Source organism: Hypanus sabinus, chromosome 23 (assembly GCF_030144855.1).
Source record: "Hypanus sabinus isolate sHypSab1 chromosome 23, sHypSab1.hap1, whole genome shotgun sequence".
Taxonomy (NCBI): Eukaryota; Metazoa; Chordata; class Chondrichthyes; order Myliobatiformes; family Dasyatidae; genus Hypanus; species Hypanus sabinus.
Genome location: NC_082728.1, coordinates 28,067,764 through 28,089,594, shown reverse-complemented (window position 1 = coordinate 28,089,594; position 21,831 = coordinate 28,067,764). Strand labels below are relative to the sequence as shown.

The 21,831-nt window shown below is 38.5% G+C and overlaps 1 protein-coding gene and 1 long non-coding RNA gene across 16 annotated transcripts in view; one reads left to right on the top strand and one right to left on the bottom strand.

The window, feature by feature from the left end:
• The window catches only part of rbfox3a (RNA binding fox-1 homolog 3a), a 653,715-nt gene that overhangs the window by 327,611 nt on the left and 304,273 nt on the right, over positions 1 to 21,831 (top strand). The gene's annotated exons all lie outside the window — the stretch shown is intronic.
• LOC132380082 (uncharacterized) lies at positions 4,440 to 11,907 on the bottom strand. The gene is made up of 4 exons (XR_009507633.1): positions 11,688 to 11,907; positions 8,937 to 9,058; positions 7,299 to 7,409; positions 4,440 to 6,227 (listed from the first exon to the last, which is right to left on the bottom strand). It is a non-coding gene; the product is annotated as an uncharacterized LOC132380082 (long non-coding RNA).

Here is a 21,831-nt window from a genome sequence, read left to right as displayed (position 1 = left end):
CACCATTAGTGTGCAAGTTTTAGACAAGTGTGCTGAGAAATTTCAAGCAGTGTTGGATGCCCTAAGGGTGTGGTCCTTTTTCAGATTTGTCGATGACTATAACAGCCTCTTGCCAAACCCTTCAGCTAAGCTCCACCCTCCGAACTCATAATTACAGGAAAAAATGGCAATGGACAAAGCAGTGTGTGTTGGCTTTTCAAAAGACAAAGGAACTAAAGACTTCAGACATTGTACTCTCACATTATGATCCACATTGTTCGGTGAAGCTTTTCTGTACTGCCTCATCTTATGGTGTAGACGCAGTCATGTCACATATTACGAGTGATGGAAGTGAAGATCCATAGCCTTTGCATCACATTCCCTTACCAGTACAGAGAAAAATTGCATACAGGTTGACAGAGGGGTCTTGAGTCTGGACTGAGATGTAAAATGTTTTAACAGGTATGGGAGAGAGTTTACCCTCATTACTGTTTGTCAACCAACAGAGTACATTTTTAATCCACAGAAGCTTGTTCCACTAAAAACAACAGCATGAGTGCAAAGATGGGTTCTGTTTCTTGTAGGACACAATTCCAAGATTGAATTCAGGAGGAGAACTAATCATGGAAATGCTTTTGGATTGTCCTATTTACCCCTGGAAAAGGAGTATCTGAAAGATGTAGAAAAGAGGAAATTCCTGTTCATGTATTGTCCCTAATGTAAATCAAAAGTCTTCTTATTTTGGCGGAGATGGTCCAAAGGGAAACCAGAAAAGATTCCACACTGTCTGAGGTCTATATCGCCACCCAAAATGGCTGGAATGTGCAGCAGAAATTCTAGTTCCCCCATTTTTACCAGCATCAGCATCAACGTGCCCTCAAAAGGGGTGTTACTTTATGTGGGGATTAAGATTTGTGATACCATCCAAGCTGAGAGCTGAAGTGCTGGCAGAGCTACATGCCAGTCATCTGGGCATGGTCAAAATGAAAGCATTGGCTCAAACCTTTGTCTGGTGGCCTGGGATAGACCAACAGATCAAGCAGCTTGCCATTCACAGTTTGGGATGCTGACACGTCCAGAAGATGCCGAGAGTGGTGCCTCTCCTGGGAATGGCCTGCATTGCCCTGGTAGAGGATTCATGTGGTGGATTTTGCTAGTCCATTCATGGACACATATTTCTTGGTAGTGCTGGATACAGCTACAAAGTGGCCAGAAGTGCTTCTTCTCAAGGACTGATGTTTCAGAACACATAGTCATTGACAATGGAACACAGTTTGTTGCAGAGCAGTTTCAGTCATTCCTGAAAATGAATGGAATAAAACATATTACATCTGCACCATACCACCCAGCTGCAAATGGTTTGATAGAAAGATTTTTCCAGAGTTTGAAGAACACTGTCATGGTCCTGTCTGGCAATTCCCTATCTTGCTATTATCTCCTTGATTGGGCCTTAATCCCCTCATCTGAGTCCCAATTGTTCCCAGTTCCACTAATTACAGCACAACTGGTTTCCATCAGTGAATGCAGGATAAGAATCTGGAGCCACAGCAAGGAGCTGCCAGTTCGTTGGTCAATTCCAGTGTGTGTAAACCTTGTTTCCTGATCCCTTAGGAATGTTAGTTCCTAGCTCCACACCATTCCTTGGATAGTCTATGTGAACCTTGTCTCTGAGTAAAGACTCTCCTGGGTACCTGCTCCATGTTTGCAATTGTGCTAGCGCCTCTCGACGCTGCCTCCATGCTTGTGTCCTGCACTTGGGTTTGTCCTCAGTCATGTCCTTGCAACAAACACACTGTGAGCAACATCAGCAGAACACACTATACTAACACCGAATCAGAAGCTCGGCAATTTCCCTCTTGAATATCGCAATGTGCATGCTCCAACAACAACTCTCCAGTTATGTTGTTCCTGGGTCATCCCATACTTGGATCTCCTCAAACCCAATCTCAGAAGGAGTATGCTGAGCAAACTGCTGAGACAAACTGGGAGCTGCTGAAACAAGGAGGTTCAATGTTTCACTCCTGCACAAGCCATCCTGACGAGGGACTACAGAGGTGATCGAAAGTGTGTACTTGGAAAGATTCAGGACAGAACTGAACCACTCTCCTCCTACACAATGGACATAGCATTTTATGTTATCTGGAGACAACTCATTGATGAGTTATGGAGAGCAGAGTCAATTGTTAAAGAAGAAAGGTATTCAGAGCTGTCAAAACAATTTCCTGCAGTCCCAGAGTCAACTTCTACCTTCACCATGGACTAAGTAGTATACTATACATTTAGAATCATAAAGACATAGAGAACCTACAGAAGAATACAGGACCTTTGGCCCACAATGCCGTGCCGAACATGTACTTACTTTAGAAATTATTTAGGGTTACCTATAGCTCTCTATCTTTCTAAGCTCCATGTACCTATCCAGGAGTCTCTTAAAAGACCCTATTGTATCCGACTCCACCACTGTTGCCTGCAGCCCATTCCACACACTCACCACTCTGCGTAAAAAAAACTTACCCTCCACTGTACCTACTTCCAAGCACCTTAAACTGTGCCCTCTCATGTTAGCCATTTCAGCCCTGGGAAAAAGCCTCTGACTATCCACACAATCAGTGCCTCTCATTATCTTATACACCTCTGTCAGGTCACCTCTCATCCTCCGCTGCTCCAAGGAGAAAAGACCAAGTTCACTCAACCTATTCTCATGAGGCATGCTCTCCAATCCAGGCAACATCCTTGTAAATCTCCTCTGCACCATTTCAATTGTTTCCACATCCTTCCTGTAGTGAGGCAACCAGAATTGAGCACAGTACTCCAAGTGGAGTCTGACCAGGGTCCTATAGAGCTGTAACATTATCTCTCAGCTCTCAATCCCATGTTGATGAAGGCCAATGCACCACATGCCTTCTTAACCACAGAATCAACCTGCACAGCAGATTTGAGTGTCCTATGGACTCACACCCCAAGATCCCTCTGATCCTCCACATGGCCAAGAGTCTTACCATTAGAACTATATTCTGCCATCATATTTGACCTACTAAAATTAATCATCTTATACTTATCTGGGTTGAACTACATCTGCCACTTCTCAGCCCAGTTTTGCATCCTATTGATGTCCCACTGTAACCTGTGACAGCCCTCCACACTATCCACAACACCCAACCTTTGTATCATCAGCAAGTTTACTAACCCATCCCTCTACTTGCTTATCCAGGTCATTTATAAAACTCACGAAGAGAAGGGGTCTCAGAACGGATCCCTGAAGCACACTACTAGTCACCAACCTCTAAGCAGAATATGACCTGTTTACAACCACTGTTTGCTTTCTGTGTGCAAGCCAGTTCTGGATCCACAAAGCAAGATCCCCTTGGAACCCACGCCTCCTTATTTTCTCAATAAGCCTTGTATGGTGTACCTTATCAAATGTCTTGCTGAAATCCATATACACTACATCTACTGTTCTTCCTTCATCAATGTGTTTAGTCACATCCTCAAAAAATTCAATCAGGCTCGTAAGGCATAACCTGCCTTTAACAAAGCCATGTTGACTAATCCTAATCATATTATGCCTCTCCAAATGTTCATAAATCCTGCCTCTCAGGAACTTCTCCATCAACTTATCAAGCATTGAAGTAAGACTCATTGGTCTATTAAGGCTCAGCAATCTCCTCCCTCACTTCCCACAGTAGCCTGGGGTATATCTTGCCGAGTCCCGATGACTAATCCAACTTCATGCTTTCCAAAAGCTGTAGCACATCCTCTTTCTTAAAGTCTATATGCTCAAGCTTTTCAGTCTGCTGTAAGTCATCCCTACAATCACCAAGGTCATTTCCGTAGTGAATACTGAAGTATTCATTAAGTATCTCTGCTACTTCCTCCAGTTCCACACATACTTTTCTACTGTCACACTTATCTTCTTGCTCTTCACCCACTTGTAGAATGCCTCAGGGTTTCCCTTCCCCTTCTGTCTCTGCTAATTTCATTCTTAAAGTCCTTTCTGCTAGCCTTATAATTTTCTAGATCTCTATCATTACATAGCTTTTTGAACCTTTCGTAAGCTTTTCTGCACATATATATAGCTAGGGTGCCTAAGACTTTTGCACAATAATGCATTTGTCAAGGTGGAGCAGTGAGCGAGTTTGTAAATCTGTAAATGAATTCCCCCTTGGGAATGGCAAGGGGGCAGGGGTGTGAGACAAGTGGCAAAGATGGAGTGCCTGGGACTATATATGAACAGCACTGTGCAAAAGTTTTAGGCACATATACGTAGCTGGGCTGCCCAAGATTTTTGCACAGTACTTTTAGTAATTTTATGTATTGCATTGTACTGCTGCTGCTGCACAAATCAAATTTTGTGACAATTGTGAGTGATGATAAACCTGATTCTGATATGGATCACTATTGTGGACTGAGAACAGGAAGGGGGCAGGGAGAGGGGTATAATGGTTGGAAAAAGGGGGAGAGATAGGGAAGGGAGAAGGAAGAACCAGAGAGACATCCTTGTAACAATCAATAAACCAATTGTTTGGAATCACATTTCCTTGCCTGGTGTCTCAGGGATGGTGTCCTTGCACCCATGCCCCTGCACTCTGTCTTTTCCATCTGTCCCACACCCCTCCACCCTCACTATTTCCGAAATCCTTTCTTCCCCCCACACTTACAAATACAGTAATATGCAAACATTTTAGGCACCCGAGATTGATAGATATTTGAGTTGAGGTACATTCTGTGTTAAGTTAGAGTTCATAGGTAAGCAGGGAGGAGTGCTGTGTATTTAATATTTCAGTAATATGTGACTAATATGTTGTTTGATTAAGCACTCTTTATTTATATAATTCATTAGGGGGTTTATGTAAAATTATGTGATTAGCATACGTCATTATGCCACTATGTCACATGTGAGCACCTCACTAAAAGAAGAATAAGTAACTATGCAAGTTCCCCCGGGTCCTATGTTTTTCCTTCAATTAGTTTCTGGAATTACAGTGCATAACAGCTTCAAAATGAATTATTTTACAAATACTGAAATAGATTTAAAAGACTATGTGCAACTCTACTGACCAATTTGTTTTACTAAGTTTGTATGTTTTAGTGGCTTTTCCAGAAATTATCATAATAATTCTTTCAGGCTCCAACGTGTCGTGATAATGAATTGAACGTCTGACTCACAGAAATATGACTACATAATGGACATTCCTAGTTACCATTATTGAAAAGTTTGATATTTGGCAGTTGATGCAGTCATCTCCTTTCAAATTCACAAGGCTTACAGCTGTAATGACAAAACATTTCATAGCTCCTCCTGGAAGAGTGATGCTGATTCAGTGCATGCATCTTTGTGTGGGTGTATCACTTCCTGCCTACTGCATTATGACTTCTGTAGACTGGTGGTGATTTTGATCGCTAGTATCCTCTGGTGGCATGTTTTGTTGAAGCTTACAGTTGGTAAGTCCAAGACACATGCCAGTAGATTCATCTTGGTCTTTAGTGTGAGATCCAGGAAGTGGATTTACAACAAGGGGAGAAGATACTTCTCAGGGGATGATCTCTCGTCAAGGAGAACCTGCTAGTCATCACTTTAGAGAACCATGCCTCTTACATCACATTCTGCAAAAAACAATTGCCCTCAGGCAGCAGTGTAGCACAATGTCCAGACTGGAGTCAGTGCTGCCCCCAGTGTTCACTCGGCAAAAGACAAGCTCTGTTGTGATTGTCTGCAGGTTTTGGCGATGCTTGACGGCCCGAGTTTGGACTCACTTACTGAATGGCCGTATATTTCCATCTTTTATGTGCTATGGTTGCGTTGTGCTGTGTGTAACTGCTGGTCCTCTGTTTTGCACCTTTAACCCGGAGTAACACGGTCCTGTTTTGCTGTATTCTTGAGTATTGATGAATTGGTGAATGACTATTAAATTTGAATTGAATTAGTGGAAGTAAGTTTATTATGCTGAATTAGCATTCAACATCTGGGATGGATGAATCATTCCTGGCAGAATCCATAGTCCTCTCACCATCTCACTGTTTATTCAGAAGCTGTAGTGAAATTATAGGGCATGGGAACATTACTTTAGGCAGTTGTTCCTCTTCAGACATGTATATGAATTAATAGGCTGGATTGCTCTAGTTCTTGCTCCACCCAGTGTTGTTATCTTGCTGATAATCTGCAGTCAGACAACTCACGGTGATCTTGAGTTCACAAATACTGAAAGGCCTATCACTGTTTCTGAATGCCTCCGAGATATTTGGAACAGCTGAAAAACATATAAATGCATAGAAGTCACTGGCCAGGGTAGAATTCAATGGTGCAGAAGTTATAAACAGGCCCGATTTTAAAACGCAAGCCAACAAGCACAGGCATGGACAGAAATAGTAACTGAGTTTTGGACATGGTAATATGGCTACACTTCTACTTTAGGACTGCAGGGACTGGTGGCCCGCCGCTGCCATGTTTAATACTAAAGGCCACTTTCCTGTATAAGCTCAGATGTAATCCACATGCAGGGCTTTTTCCTGACTTGATTCAATGCAATAATTGGAAAGAAAATGACAGCTGAGAGTGAATAGCAAAAGTAACTAATTTCCCTCTGATGAGAAGTACTGCCATATTTACAACCTCTGTCCTTCACTGCTGAGCATCCCCTTAGTCAACAATGGCTCAGAAAAATCATTGGCAGCTCTTTAGATGTGAGAATGAAGCAGGCAGCTGTACAGAATACTTGCAAAATATTAATAGTCCTATTAACTCTCCTTGGCAATAGAGGCTGAGATCACTCTAACACACAGTAGGCATTCATATTAAATGGAGACCAACTTCTGTGGTTATTCTCTTTATCTCTTACTTCACACAACCAAAAATAATAGAATTCAAATTTTTGATTTGCTTCAGGGTCTGATACATTACTAGGTCTCTACACCAAGTGATGTATCAGATTCCTGGACTGAGAACCCATTCTGTAGTATTCTGCATCACCACTTTCATGCATGTTAATTTGATAAAGAAAATAATTGAAGGTAATGCTTTACAGGTAAGTACATATCATCTTCTCACATTTTCATATATATTTATATAGACATACTAATGGTGAGATTTGTGATATGGATTTTGAAACAAGAATTGTAATGAACTAATAGAAGTGATGTCTGTTGATTTTGTTTTAATGCTGAAATCCGGGTTTCAGTCAATGATAGTCTTAAAATGGGCCATAAACCTCGAAAGAGTGGCAGGTAATTCGCCTAGAAGAGTATCAGAGCTCAGCCCTTGCTTATATCTGAGCATGCAGTGGGCAGCAGGAAATTACTAGATAACAATCAACATGGAGAACCTTTCTGTATTCCGCAGAGAGAGAGTCCATTTCTAGTGCTTCCCATCATTAACTCTCCTGAGGGTGGCTAAGTCAACACAGATGGAGTCCATAACGGAAGTTTTTCATGATCTGTAAAACAGCATTAGATCTGAGCACGTAACAACTGACCATTGACAGAATACATCCGGCGATAATTTTTTTATAATTGTAATTCAGTTTTCTCTTATAATTACAGTTACAATTCCACACATTGTGAGTAAATGGTTATATGATAGAAAACTGCAGTGACAATTTATATTATAGTGAATGCAATTTATTGCTGAAGAGTTAAAATCTATCCTTTCTTCAAGATTATGCCATTATGATATCTGAGGGGGAGAATACTTTCAAGTAAATAACTTAAGTAAACGCATTATCTGTCTCTGCCTTTGCAGTAATCATCAGTGAAAGCAATAATTTACATAATTAATTTTTACACAATACTGCAGTGTGCTTAAGGACTGAAGCAGTTTTATTAAGCCTTTCACTTTTCACTCATCAACTTGAATTAAATTTGTGTCTTTATTTATTTACATTCATACAGCTGTAAGTACCCCATCCCTTGCAATGTTTTACTGAATATGCAGTGGATACTTGTCTATGCCACGGAAGGATTCTCAGGATTTGATGGGAATGTTATATTAATTCAAGCTGGCTTTGAGAACATCCTTGTGTTTTTGTATTCCTGTGTCTACCTGGTAAGGCTGTGCCGAAGGGATTCCGACCGAAACGTCTTTTCCATAGATGCTGCCTGTCCTGCTGAGTTCCTCCAGCATTGTGTGTGTGTGTGTGTGTGTGTGTGTTGCTCGGATTTCCAGCATCTTCAGATTTTCTCTTGTTTCGACCTGGTAATCTCTTGGTATAAATGGTGGAGCTGGGAATAGTGTCTTTGTTACAGGTGTCAGGCATGTGAGTGATCGGGCCTGCCCAAGATATCTGACTGAATGTAATGAGGACCTGTATGCCAGGAGCATTAGTTTGCAGTAGGACAGTACAGGCATCTGCTTCAAATCATTGGAGCAAATGGGAGGGCAGATCACTGCTGCCCAGAAGACCATGAGCACTGTAGCAGATTGGAAATCTTGATCTTAAGACTCCTTTCCTCAGAGAACCCAAGGCTGTGTTAGCACACTGAAAGCCATTGTGAATTTTATTAATAATGTCTCCCTTTGTTGAGAAGCAGCTCCCAGATATAGAATTAACCCCTTTGTTCCAGGGTCTCATCATAGGCCCTTTATTGTTGGCACATGATGATGGTCAGCTGTAGCAGATTGATGGAAGTGTTTTGCTGATGGTAAGTATAAAGCCTAGTCTCTGGGGACTGAGAAAAATGTTGGGAACTAGATGTAGCCTTGATTGATACCATTCTGTAATGAGATTGGCTCTGTTCTGGACTTGTCAGTTGAAATTACAGCTTGTATGTAATCATGAAAATGACAGAGATTAAGATGGGTTCTGCCATTTTGCCCATCGAGTGTGCTCTGTCACTTGATCATGTCTGGTTTATTTTCTCTCTGAATCCCATTCTTGTGTTTTCTCCCCATAACACTTGATGCTTGTAACATGGGATATTCTTCAATTAAGTCTTCCTCCAGGTCTCAAGGTAAGCAGCCTTACCTGAAGTTCTAATCCTTCAGGAAAGCTTAGAAAGAGCGTAAGACATGTTTCATTTCATAAAGTGTTTTTTGTTCTTCAAGTTCGCCCTCGTTGAGCGCCAACCATCCAGAGGGATCGCCATTCTAAGAAGCAGCCAGAAGAAATATAAAGATGTACTGCTAACTTAGTGACCATGACATCCTTCAAGCTACCAATAGCAGAATATAGTGAAACAATAACCAGGCATAAATTAGTGCAAGGTTTCCAACCTGGATTCACAGACCCCTTGCTAATGCTATTAGCCAATGGCATAAAAAAGGATGGGAACCCTCAAATTTGAGGGCTTTTGATGGAGGGCAAATGGAGTTCCATTAAAATCACAGGAATCATCATGGACTACTTAGAAATCAAAAAATATTTAGGATATTAAGGGAATCAAGGTATATAAGGCAGTACAGGAAGATAAACCAGCAGCCATATTCATGAAGGAGTATGTGTGGGGAGTTGAAATGGCTCCACCATATTCTTTCTCTCATGTCACCATTACAGGTCCAGCATTATAAATTTATTTTATTTTAAATAAATCTCTGAATATTATTGAATATAGAGAGTAAAAGACATAGTCCATCATGTTATTCTTTTGTAGGTGTGTGTTTGTATATATATAAAATGCAGCAAGTTAAATGTTATTCCTTATTTTTTCAATAAATGTGATCAATATTGGAAAGTGAAATTATGTGTTCATGACACTTCTTGGCCTTTTAAATTCCTTATGGTGTTTTAAAATGATTTGATCATCCTTGTAAATTTAGTGAGACCAGATATCATCCAATTTAAAAAGAACGCCACAGTTCAATATATAATTCAGTGCTAAATTTCTTTAGCTGTTAGCTAACCGAGAAATTTCCCATTCAGCATCAATGAAATGCTGCGGGAAACAGCTAATGGGTCTTGTTTAATCTAATGAAAAAGGAAGGAAGTGGTTATTTGCCTGCATTATGAACAGATTACAATGGTCTTGTAATACTAGATCTTGTATCAGAATTAAATGAGCTGGGCAGAATAGTGAGGCCAAGTTCGACCTCTGAAAATGGGATGAGATTAGGACATGCAACATAAGTAATGAAACAAAAGACATTCTCAAGACAATAGTACAATGTGTTCGACTTCTGGAGGTTTTCTCAAGAAGTGAGACACTTGTACTTTCCCACACGTCAGTCTGATTTTTGCCTGGTAGCAATAAAGGAGCTGCATATGAAATATGTGCCTCCCCATGAGGAGAAAGGGAAAAATGGAAGCTGAGGTATGTAGAAATCACTTGAGAGATTGATAGCAGTAAATTGAGAGTAGAATAGTAGGTATCAGGAAGTCCTCTGCTTATCCCATGGTATGAAAATATACATTACATGTTGGGTGAATCAAAGGAAATGAAAGAAAGCAGGTCAGATTATTAAAAATCAAACAACTGCCACGGGAAAGAGGAGTGTTGGAAAGAGTGCAGGCCTGTTGGAAAGCTGCCTGCTCAAGAAGGCTGTCTTTAAAAGATTACAAAAAAAGAGACGTCTGGAAGAAGAAACAGATCCCTGGCAATGGGAGAAAAAGCAAAGGGAAAGTGGGAACTGGAAGAGAAAGATTTAAATGCAGTACCTTAACTTGACCCGGGTCCTTCAGCATTGTTAGGGAGAATAGTATTGTCCGAGCGGAATAACTATAATAAATAATGTTTATGTGAAGGATTGTAAAAGTGTGCAATGATTTATTTCTCTGTGTCGGTCAATATTTGTGACCCTCCGATGAGACAAAAGGTGAAATGTACATACCCAGAGGTCCGATCAATCTGTTAATGCTGAACATGTGGAGCGTTCAACAAGTACAGTTTAGTACTTCTGACTGTGTTGCATATCCACACCAGTATGATGACATTGAATAAGAATGGGCTGGGTTATGATAGATCTGTCTTAGGTCTATGTCTATAGATCAGACCATCCATGTGGCCTCAAGATCTTTAATAGTCCCACAGATCCAAGTAAGTTGGTGGCCTTGCCAGCACAACTATCCCAGAAGGCAAAACAGTTTGTAAGCTGCAAGCAGGCCTCTGATGACGGAATAAAAACACTAATCTGTTTTGTTTGAGATTCTGTACTTCTGCTTTTTTGATTGATTTCCGTCGGTACATCCTGAGTGTCGGCCTTCTGACATGTCTTTCATATTAATGGCTCTGATAATCAGAGAAATTTAAGAACAGTTGAAATAAATTTAAATAATTAAAAGTTATTAAAATTTCAAGAATAAATTCAATTCAAGTTTAAATTTGATTAATTATCATTCAATCATACAAGAATATAGCTGAATGAAACGGTGTTCCATTGGGGCCAAGGTACAAAACACATTACCAACAGCACAGAACACGGTGCACATAGCACATAGCACATAGCACAAATAGCACATATAGTTATGATTTCAGAAAAACATAGTCACAAAGGAAAAATATAATAATATAACCCAACCAAGCTCCAAAGTGGCATGACTGTAGAATTGATGGTAACTTGTCCTGGTCCAGGTTGTTCTTCCACTACGTGAACACCAGAGGGCAACACCAATGGGAGTGACCAGCCCCCAAGCCAAGTACGGATTCCAGCCCACGCTGCAGGGGCTCTCCCACACCACCCCAGCATCTCCTCTCCTGGTCAGCTGCGACAGGTGACCTCGCAGCCTCAGCCGAGTCCTCGCCAATTAGTATGAATTCATTAAAATGGTAACAAAATCTCTTACCTTCACTTTTTTTTTTCCATACAGTTAAACAACCCCAGTAAAATGTAATTTATCTTGCTTCACAACCCAGCAATCCTGGGCTCTGCCCGCAGAGTGTGCTGTGTTCTGCGGGGGAGTTGGAGACCCAAGCTACAGGTTCTGATCTCTAGTCCGTTTCTGACTTCTGCACAGATGTGGAAGTCAGAAATGGGCTGATCCATAAAGTGGACCTTACTCATAATTTCCTTCTCAATTGCCAGAGAAAGGTAAGTGCATTTTCATCAAAAATATTTAGGATTCCTAAATTCAAGTACGCTATGTCATTTACAGCCTATAACATACTATTTGAATGTAGCAAATACCTCTTTTAGATACTTTCACTACATTATCCTTGCCTTTGATAAATATATAATCTCACAGCCTGGGTTATGAAACGTAACCATCGAGAAAAACCTGTTGCCAGGCTACACATTTCCCAAGGATATTTCTAATAGGAACAAAACCAAGACAGAGCACAGAAGAGTGTTCAATTTATTTATGAAGATAATGCCAAAAATAAAAATTTCTTGTTATAATCTTAACTGTGGAGTGTTATTTATTTACTAGATTTAAAAAGGGTAGACAAAAATGTTAGATTTAAAAAAAATATATAATGTGAGTACTTGGTCATGCAAATAAAAATAATAGCTGTAACAATATATTATAAAACAAATAAAGAACAGAATTGATTCTCAAAAAAATTGTGCCACCTTAATGGAATGAGTTTTTAGAAAACCATATATAGTTGGGAAGAATGTATTTGAAGGAATTACTAATTACAAGCTACTTAAAAAGTTGCTTAAAAATACAATATGGGTAAGTTGAAATGTCAACAGCAATTTGCCATGTGAACACTAGAAGATGCAGAAATGAGCTACATGTTCTGTCTAGAAGACACCTGAATAATTAGTTGTATCACAACTGATTAAAGGCAGAGTTATCAAGATAGATAAAGATGAAGAAGGCCATTCAACCCTTCTGAGCTTATCCATCCAAACAGACTTTACAGCTTCCAACCCATCCTTTGAATTAGTCTGGTTCTTCAATGAATCCAACATCTTTTCCACTATAAACATGAGAGATTCTGCAGATGCTGGAAATCCAAAGTAACATAAACAAAAAGCTGGAGGAACTCAGCAGGTCAGGCAACATCTGTGGAAAGGAATAAACAGTTGACATTTTGCGCTGTATCAGGGCGTATCTTTTCCACTGCCACTCTTTTTAGCGAGGAAGATTTTTGTGAGAGGAATTCTTTTCTTTGTTAATTGCCTGTCAGCATTGTTGAATTTGGTTAATCGACAAGTTCTTACATAATTTCACTCTTACCAATGTTGCATTATTCATGGAACCTTCTTTTACCTCTTCTCCTGAGCACCTGTCCATAATAACTTTCATATGTAATTGATACACTCATTTATTTATTGAATCAAACTTATTTTCAGTCCAATTCCTTCTATCCAACAGCCCTTGCTTGTTTATTATTGTCTGTAGAATTAGCCTGTTTGCTTTAATTTCCAAGCCTAACTTAAAATAAAAGTGTCCAAGCAATTATCTCTGAAGAACCCCATCTGGCAATGGATAAAAAAAAGACCAACTCTTAACAAGTAGCTCTTTCTGCAACAAATGCAGTGTGAAATTCAATACCCACCATGCTGTATGCTTCTCCTCAGTTCACTTGCAAGTCAGATCCTCATTAATGGCAGAAGAGTTGTTCAGGCAGGATGTCGCCTTTCAAAAACCAAATTGGCTACAGCTTATTACTTTATATTCAAACACATAATCCCTATATTTACTCATACTAATTGATTCCATTACTTTTCATGCTTTGATGTAAGTTTAATATATTTGCGATTGTCATCTATTTTGAAAAATGATAAAAAATACTTACTTGTTTTAATCTACTGTATAACCTAGTTTTTTAACTGCTGATGGATCATCAACACATTAGCAGCCATATACATTTCCATTTATTTATTCCAGGATACATATTGTATTTCAGTTGATATGTTACTTTTTGAACCCACTTAACTTGTCTTCGATTTTTAACTCAGACCTTCATTCAAATTTAAGTCCATTGTCATTGTCATAGGCATATATTGTACACCCAGGATTTATTGTCATGAATGTTAGCTTTTTGCAGAAGCAGCACATTACATTACAGATACGACATACATAAGTTAACATGGATTTAAATTCACATAAATTTTACATAACTTAAGTAGCCTCCAATAATGATGGCACTTACATCGATTTCTCTAACTTCCAATAATTAATTTCTCATCCCTCCCCCTTCTCTCTTTTATCGCCTCTCCATCCTGGCTTTTCCCTCCCCCTTCTCTCCATTTTCAATTTCCCTGTTCTGGTTCCCCTCTCACCTCTTCTTTTCTACTCACTTGTCATCACCATCCTCTGGTGCCCCTCCTCCTTCTCTTTCTCCCATGGTCCACTCTCCTCTCCCATCAGATTTCGGCCCCTTCCACCCATCACCTCCCAGCTTCTCACTGCCTCCCTCACCCACCTACCTTTCTTCCCCCTCACCTTCTTTCACCTATTACTTGCTAGCCTATACTCTCACTCTCTTATTCTTGCTTCTCCCCATTCCTTTCCAGTCCTGATTTTGTGTCTCGTTCTGAAACTTCGGCTGTTTATTCTTCTCCATTGATGCTGCCTGACCTGCTGAGTTCCTCCAGAATTTTGTGTTTCTTCCTCTAGATTTCCAGCAATGGCAGAATCTCTTGTGTTTATCTATATATTCTATAGTGTTAGGGGCTTTCAAGTCAGTTCAGACAGTGAGGAAGAAGCTGTTGTTGAAGCCTGAGCTGTGGATCTTCAGGCTCCTAAATCTCCTTCCTGATGGCAGCATTGAGAAGAGGGCATGGCCTTTGATGATGAATGTTACCTTTCTGGGATATCACCTCTTATAGATGCCTTCAACAATGAGAGAGCTGTACCAGTGGTAGAACTGGTTGGGTCCACAATTCTCTGTAGCCTCTTACGTACTTGTGAACTGGAGTTTCCAGACCAAGCCATGGTGCAACTGATCAGAAAGCTCTCCCCCAGTACATCTGTGGAAGTGTGTCAGGTTTTTCAATAATATGTCGAATATCCTTAAATTTCTAAGAAGTTGCTAGTACTTCCACTTGAAAAGAATAATTGTTTTGTTTAAGGCTATTGTATGTCCATTTTCTAACAGGACATCTTTGGTATTTTAACATTATTGCATTATTTTTAAAAGACCATTAGGATTATACCATTGAAAAAAATAATTTGATTGCTGCTATGCCCTTTGCCCTTTTTGACCACTAATGTTTATTACTCATTTACTGTGTATATGCATCTTTATCTCTGCACGATCTGTATAAGTTATTTCTCTTTCTCATTTCACTGATGATTAATTTCTAAGCCATTTGAAATCATAATTCGTTAACCTGAATTACCATACTCTGGGTGCATATTTATTTAGTGACCTGAATATAACCCTTTAAGTTCAGTTTCACTGACCTTTGCTGAACTCCATTGCACAAGAGATCCCCACCCCATCAAATTACTTAAGTCTTACCCCCATTTCCTTAACTGTAATATTGTCACTTAGCATCAGATTGTTATATTTTCAAATCAGAAAGTAAACTCAAATTGATCATTCTATGGTTGGCATTTCCTAAGGATACAAAATAATAACCATATGCCTTTCTGATTTTTTTTGTCTGGGTCATCAGAGCAGGGTTGATGGGCTGAATAGCCCAATTCTGCTTCTATGTTTTATGGTCTTATTATTAGTTGCTTCAAAAGCACCAACATAAAATAAGTCATAATGTTCATTTGAAATTCAAATCAATTGAGTATATTCAATTTATATTTTGTTAATACGATCTGAGAAATATCTTTTGCTGCCTCTATGTTAGGACTTTCTGGCAATGCATATCTGATTTTAATAGCACATTGATATGAAACCAGTAGCATACTTGAATGAAAGACCAATAATGTAACTGAAGAACATAATGAAGAACTGTGAATTGCTCTCAGCTGGGTGGTCTCATGCAGTAAGTACAATTAGTATAAAGGATTTGTGCAAGAACTGAGTTAACTTCAGCCTGATAGAAAGGTTCTTGAGGCCAGTCTAAAATAACAAATTACTGTGGGGCTAAAACATTATTTAAGAGTGTCAAAGGAAGTGAAGATGATAAATGAGAGACACACTTTACTAAAGCCTTAAAGAAAGTGGGGTTAAGATTATTGCTTGCAAATTTGAAAGGAAGTGTATCTGATTCCACCTGTGCTGAACTAATTAGCAACAGACAATGGGAGCTCATGTTCAACTAATTCATCATTATTGAAATTCTGTCTTAAATTCATTTGTTAATTACTTGGTATTTGTGTACTTTATTAAGGTATTACTATGTGATTAACAGAATTCAGAAAAATAATTCTTAAGGCTTAGGAAATCGTAATCTTGTATAAATTTTAGATCATATTTGAAATTTCCCTTTAGCCCATTGAGGACAATGCTTTTCTTTTGCAGTACTAAACACAAAAATGAAACAGAACAAAATGTAATTTGATTTGTTATTTCCTTAAAGCTGTAAACCCCAAGATTTTATGTACACATGGCTACTTCATCAGGCAAGCCATATTTTTGTAACTTAATCCTAAATTTCTGGTACATCGTGATCTATGCACATCACAGATAAACATATATGCAGGAGCTTTTTAACACATAAAGCGGCCTTAGCAAACATCTAGATAGGAACAGCAGGATCTGCTAACATTTGAAGGATTACACCTCCAGGTTTCAGTCTTTATATCTTTTAGGGCTGATACACCAGAGATAACAGATTTAATGAAATTGGGATTACAAGCATAAGGGCAACTTGACCAGTCACTCAGTTTCTATTAGTGTACAACGAATGTTTGCATGATCGAATAATCAAACAGCTGCCTGATCAGATTTGAGTTTATGTTTGAAGATTTGTATGGAGTCCTGTACTGCTACAAGCCATGAATGTTGAGTGCATTTCAGTGAGCTGATGATTGTTTTATACTCTACTGTAGGAGGACAATTCACTTCCACTCATCTCTAATAATTTGAACAACTCTGTGTCGAGCAAGACAAATTTTCTCTCATTCAACATCAGCAGCGTGCATATACCATAAACAATATTGCACTAGCTTAAGATGGAGTTGAAAAGAACTTCAGAGACATGAGGAAGTTCAATATTCTTTCCCATAGCAAAGGTATCTTAAACCTGGAGGGAACAGGTTTAAGGTAAGGATTAAAAGGATTAGAAGAAAACTAGAGATGTTCTTGGTGGTGATTCAAATTTGGAATGCCACTACCTGCATGGATGGTAGTTGCAGATCATTCACAACATTATGTGATGCATCTAGATGAGCACTTGAAATGCCATTGATAAAAATCATCACATGTGGAGATAGTGGGCCGAGGAACCCATTTCTGTTCTGTATGACTCTATTGCTCTGTGATACTTGAAAGATTATATTAAACTTGCGAATTGCTTAGATGAAGAAAGATCTTAGACTAACCACCATGTTCATATTTGTGTAGTAATGACAAATGGTAGCAATTAAAGTCAATTGGTTAATCGACAAGAGATCTAAAAGCTATTGAAGAATTTTCGGAAACTAAGGATATGAAGCCTCCTACTTCCTCCCAAGCATTTACTAATCACTTGTCAAGTCTCAAACATGTTCACCCAACCAATGCAATGTAGCAAATTGCCAAGTTAATGGCATGTTCAACAACTTTACTAAAGCACTGAATGCAATTCAGTGGAGGTAATAATCAAATTGCACAGTCAAATAACACCTTGAGCAATGCATCCAATTCACGTAACCAAAGCCTGATAAAACTCAAAAATTTCTAAGAGTTTTGCTGAGAGGAGTTACATGGTTAATTAATCTCCTGAGTATTGAGTTAAGAGGTAAGGCTGGACAGATGTGGGCAACTTTTGACTGTGAAGAAGATACCTGAGAATTGGAAAAGAAATATAGATCTGGAAGATGATTGGCCAGAAGTTTTTTTGTGTGAATTAGAGCTCTGGAGTTGAACTAAAAGACACAAACAAGTTTGAACCCAGTGGATTTAAGGGGGAATAGAATGGAGATTCCTAGAATCTTGTTTGTGGGTTCCATGTAAATGATTGTAAATGAATTTCTATTATGCAAAGTAAAATTAATAAAATCTATTAGGAAATGCTTCATTCAGAAAATGATCAATCTGTGGGAGAAATTTCCAGATAGAAATTAAACTGTAATTAGTTCAAAAGCTATTCAGTGTTATAAAAGGGATAATTGCAATTTCATTAACCAGATGAATTGGTAAGGGCTGATTGGCTTCCTTCCTTGGAACTGTTATCTTCTGAGAATATCCCAAGATATACTTGACTGTTGCTTTTGGCTATAACTTCTCCTTTAAAGAAATAATGAATAAATTTTAACCAGCAAAATTACATTTGAAATAAAATTTATTTTCAGCCATATCATTGAATGATCTTAGATTCTGAATTCTACCTTACAACCTTATTTGAAACATTGAGGAATGTTATTTCAAATATTTTACAAATGTTTCCTCAACCCATTGCCTCTATTTGTTATCTGGGGATTAAAAAAAGAACTAAAATTGCCCAGAGTTTGTATAAATGTGTAAAGTCCTTTCAGTCAAGGGGAAAGTTCTTAAATAAAGACAAATGCTGTTTTAACTACTCAGTAGGATAGGGAGTTTATCTGTTAATGTTTCAAATCAGTCTCAGGTGCTACTTGACTTCCTGAGTATTTGCAGCACTTGGTGATATTACAGATTTCCAGCATTGAAGATTTTTCAATTTTGCATTTTGGCAAAATATACTTGTTTGCATTCCTGTTCCTGTTCCTATCTCTGGATTTGTTTTAAACACTCGTGGGGTTTGTTTCGCAAAGGTTTGCTTGTGTGTGTGTGTGCGTGTGTGTGTGTGTGTGTGTGTGTGTGTGATCTAGCTGTACCTCAAAATCTCCAGAACAGCAAAACAACACAATTCCTCACTAGTGCTGAGCTGTTAGAAGGTGAATCTCCAGCCATAATGATTATTAATTAATTAATTCACTTAAGAAAGCATTTGGCTTCATTCCCAATGAAGCTCCTAGTCCTATGATTATACAGACATCTTAGATTATCGAGGTCACATCAAATTATTTGCAGTGGTGCCAGCAAAATGCTATCTGTTTAGATATCTACAAGTTGTGGCCATAGTTTATAACCTGCAAAATTACTAGTAAATACTCTTGAAATACAGTCATATATTGATGCCTGGCATTAATGTGATTAATAGTTAATATTAGCTCTTTTAATATGCTTCTTTAGCCTTGGAGCTGACTCTTTTGTGTACTGCTAAATTACAGAAGAAATAGAAGTTAACAGCTATAATTTAACTTGACTTTGTTGTCTCATTTTCTAACGATGTCCAAATACATCAACTACAGGAAAACATTGTACCTCAGCATATATACCTTTCATTTTCGATAAGAGCTATTAGCAGTAAATATTAGATTTCTTTCTTTGGGGGATTATTTATGAAATGTGTTTTCCATTGAAGAATATATTCATTAACTCTTTGTACTTAGATTCCTCACACTTGTAAATGGAAAGGAACTGCTCCATCCATCTTTATACTCCTCGTTTCACCTCTGTGGTTTTACAGAAGTATATTCAGATTTACTCCATTGCACAATAATTAAGTGTCACAACCTTTGTACAGCATGTATAATTTCTGGGGGACTGAGCATTTTTTTTAATAGTCAACCAATCTCTTGTTCATTTCTGAAAAGTGCGAAGTATAGCTATTGAGGAAGGCATATTTGTAAAATCACAAGCAGTCGAATAAGTGGCTAAAAATTATTCTGCTTCGCAAACAAATAAATGCGACAACACCACACCATAGTGAGGACAGTGATAGGAGCTGAGCACTTGTCACCTCACCAGAGAAATGGGAAGCAAAAATAGGAAGCGAAGAATTTACAATCCTTTTTCATTAAGTAGGGTTCTACCTCCTTTTTATGCAGGCTGATGAAGATATCAAAGCTAGAATCCCAAGCCTTGGTTAAAATGAGGCACATGGCATTGTCATTTGTTGGATTAATTAATGAGACTTTAGAAGCACTTGACAGATGTAAAATGATGCTCAACCATACTTACCAGTTTGTAAACCATCACAGCACACTGGCAATCATGTTATAGTTAAATGCTATTGATCTTATAATTTTCTTTTGAACCATCACTTTCTTTGTCTATGTACAAAGACTTGATTGTGGTCTTAACCCATTTTCAGTTATATACAATTATCTCAGTGAAGAGTGGAGAATGAATACAATAATCATAGGTTTCATTCATTATAGTTTATTCTTGGGTGTTACCGATTATTCCCTGGACTTATCATCTACAGAGGAAATGCCCAGCTGCAGTTACTGAACCGGCAATAACGCATCCTCAAAAACATTCAAGGAGTTATGTACGACAGAAAGAAATTTCCTTGATTGACAATCATTTGATTAACCAAAGTCACCAGACATCACTTGTACCGATAACATTTTGACATACAAATGTTTAACACTGGATATTAGAGCATTATTCCTTGTATTGATATTAATTGCAATATCATACTTCATTAATCTAATCAGACAGTGTTATAGAAGTATTGTGTTTGCCAACCTCATTCTGTGTAAGATTTGAGCAATAGAGTGGTCATCAGGTACCTTCTGCTAAGTCTTGTCCTGGTTTTATGGAGAATGGGCACTAATGAATGCTCTTTTACAGAGCTTACACAGTGAATTACTTAACAGCTGACCTCTGCACTCTTCTCATCTTAAACTTTACAATCTTTTGACCTTTTGCCACGCTGTTTGCGTTGAAAAGCCAAGATGCATTGGCAGAATTTGACAGAGCAAAACCTCCAGGGCATGATAGATGTAAACACTAGATCTTCAATAAAACATTTAAAGATAGAATGTCTCGTAAAAGCAGGGTCAAATTTCGATCATGCAATAAAAATAAATAGAGTCTACTTTAACTGACTATGGGATTCTTTGCATCCACCACATTTGACTGCTGGGTTTCAAAATGCAAATGATCTCAAATACAAGCTAGAGATATTAGTAGAATATGGTTACCATAATAATGTGTTTATTGAGGAAGATTATTCATTTGTTCTGACAGGAATGAACAACTCTAGTAGCCTGAAACTTCTTTATGTTGACCAGCTGCTGGTAGATCTGTCACAATACTTTTTCACTTCATATTAGTTATAAAGTCATATAGCACAGAAACAGGTGGTACATCTCACCCCATCTGTGCTGACTATCATGCTAACCCCTTTTACCAGCCCTTGGTCCTTAGTCTTCTATGTCCTAGCAATCCAAGTGCTCATCCAAATACTACTTAAGGGTTGTGGGAATACTTGCTTCACTGCCCATTTAGGCAATTTTTTTTCAGGTTTAACTACTTTCTGGGTGCAAGAAAAGTTCTTCTGTCAATCTTTTACCACTTATAAACCTCATATTTGTTTCAGATAAAGAATTTTGACTATCTTCCCTATTTATGGCACTCATAATTTTGTATACCTTACCAGAAATCATGTTGTGGCCAAGTGGTTAAGGCATTGGTCAGCATGGCCACTGCAGACTTGCAGCATGGGCAACTGCTGGTCTTCCATACAACCCTGCACAGGCCTGTTTGCGCCCTGGAAACTTTCCAAGATACAAATCTGTGGACTCTTGAGACTAATAGATGCCTATTATTACGAGAAACCCCTCAACTTCTCTCCTCTGAGGAAAACTAAGTCAATATAGTTTGTCCTGTAACTGGAACTTCTTTTGAGTTTTATATTAAAAGTAAAGTAAATTTCCTTCCAGTTATTGTCTTGATAGATTACTGACATCGCAAAACACTTTACTTGTCATCACACACAAAATGCTGGACGCAAGGTCTCAGCCCGAAGCATCAATTGTTTATTCTTTTCCATAGTTGCTACCTGACCTGCTGTGTTCCTCCAGCATTTTAAATGTGTGGCTCTGATTCCCAGCATCTGAAGAATCTGCTTGTCCGAAAGTACTGTCTCTGGTCTTCAGAGAGCTCTAAATA